At 39.6% G+C, this 2,139-nt stretch overlaps 1 pseudogene; it reads left to right on the plus strand.

Moving 5' to 3' along the window:
• Nucleotides 1–398: 398 nt before the first annotated feature.
• On the plus strand, nt 399–873 carry LOC109447087 (ubiquitin-ribosomal protein eS31 fusion protein; annotated as a pseudogene).
• The last annotated feature ends 1,266 nt before the right edge of the window (nt 874–2,139 follow it).

A 2,139-nucleotide genomic window follows, 5' to 3' on the forward strand; every position in this document is an offset into this window, starting at 1 on the left:
CCCTTGGGAAGCTATGTGCCGATGTCAGCACCTAGTCTACCCTTCAAAGCAATTTTGAAACTCTTTTTTCTGGAATGGACATCAGAGCTGTCGTTGTATTACACTTGATGTCCTGAATGTCATCAAAATGCCTTCCTTTCAATGTTTCCTTAATCTTCAGGAAAATCAAGAAGTCATTGGGGGCCAGATCAGGTGAGTAGGGAGGGAGTTCCAATACAGTTATTTGCTTACTGGCTAAAAACTCCCTCACAGACAGTGCTGTGTGAGTTGGTGCATTGTTGTGGTGCAAGAGCTCCTTCAGTCTTTCAGGCAGGTCCATTTTTGCACACACCTTTCTCATATCAAGATTTTCAGTTAAGACTTTCCGATCCACCATATGCAGTAGAATCACCGCCAAGATGCAGATTTTCATGAAATCCCTTACGAAACCCTCGGGATAATCATCATCATCAAGGCTGAACCCTCAGATACAATAAAAAATGTAAAGGCCATGATCCAGGATAAGGAAGGAATTCCTCCTGATCAGCAAAAACTGATCTTTGCTGGCAAGCAACTGGAAGATGGACGCACTTTGTCTGACTACAACATTCCAAAGGAGTCCACTCTTCATCTTGTGTTGAGACTTCATGGTGGTACTAAGAAAGGAAGAAGTCTTACCCCACTCCAAAGAAGAATAAGCATAAGAGGAAGGAGGGTAAGCTGGCTGTCCTGAAATACTATAAGGTGGATGAGAATGGCAAAATCAGTCACCTTCGTCGGGAGTGCCCTTCAGATGAATGTGGTGCTGGAGTTTTTACGGCCAGTCACTCTGACAGACCTTATTGTGGCAAATGTTGTCTGACCCACTGCTTCAGCAGACCAGAAGACAAGTAATTGCATATGGGTTAATAAAAGACATGAACAAGAAAAGAAAGAAAGAAAGAAAGAAAAGAAAGAAAGAAAGAAAGAAAGAAAGAAAGAAAGAAAGAAAGAAAGAAAGAAAGAAAGAAAGAAAGAAAGAAAGCTAAAAATAAATATATATATATTTTTTTCAATTAAGATTTTCCTAACTGTTTCTCTATTGATGCTTACTTGGTCTGCTATGCTTCTCAGACGATGATTTTGATGCACAATTTGACAAATTTTTCAATGTTTCCATCAGTTCTGTTCATTACTGGCCGCCCTGACCTCTCTTCATCAGTGACGCATTCTCTCCCTTTAGAAAAACATTTAATCCATTTGTACACTGCAGCTTTCTTCATGGCATTATCCCCATAAACTTGGACTAACATGTCTCTGATTTCACTTCCATTCTTGCCAAGTTTGACAAGAAATTACATGTTTGTTTGTTGCTCTAATTCAAGCTCAGACATTCTGGAAACTGCACACAAATCATGCTACAACAAAATTGAACGCCACTCAGCAAGACACCACCACACGTCAACATGAACACAGCTGTGAGACACTGATATACCAAGGTTCTGAAACCTTACCAAGCTGTTTGTACAGTGCTGCCTATGTAAGTGCTCGGTGGCAAGTTCATGAACTTAATTGTCATACCTTGTATACAAAGCTTAGTCCATAATGTAGTCCCAGCTATTCTTACTTTTAGATTTGTAAAATCCTCATTTTAAAGAACCTCTTTAGAAAACCAAAAGGCAGGTCAAGCTCCCATAATAGGCAGAAGAAAACAAGTATCTGATAATAGTGTTTCTAGCTGCTCAATCCCGCTCATCTTTTCCCTCTTCATACCCCTAGAAATGGTTTTAATTTAAGCCCTCATCATTTACATCCTTAATCACTGCAGAAACTTCTCAACTAGTCTTCTAATTCCATTTTCCCCCTACTTTAATATGCCATTCTTACTATTACCAGTGTTATTTCCAAAATCAAACATGATCACTCTCCTGCTTACCAACATTCATTTCTCTCCATCAACAAGATGACGTCCAAATTGTCTCAGCATCGCCCCCTACTGATTTGGAGCCTCTTCAGTTCTCAACTCTCATCATTCCTCCAAAATACGCTCCATCGTGAAATCAGAGTACACCATCCTCAGTTTCTTAAATAAATCAGGTGTTGTTTTGTTCTACCCTCCTTGAAAGTTTCTCTTATACGTTGTTCTCCACCTTCAGTAACATGTTTCTGTCCATAATTTGC

This window comes from Rhinolophus sinicus, linkage group LG03 (assembly GCF_036562045.2).
Source record: "Rhinolophus sinicus isolate RSC01 linkage group LG03, ASM3656204v1, whole genome shotgun sequence".
NCBI classification, from domain to species: domain Eukaryota; kingdom Metazoa; phylum Chordata; class Mammalia; order Chiroptera; family Rhinolophidae; genus Rhinolophus; species Rhinolophus sinicus.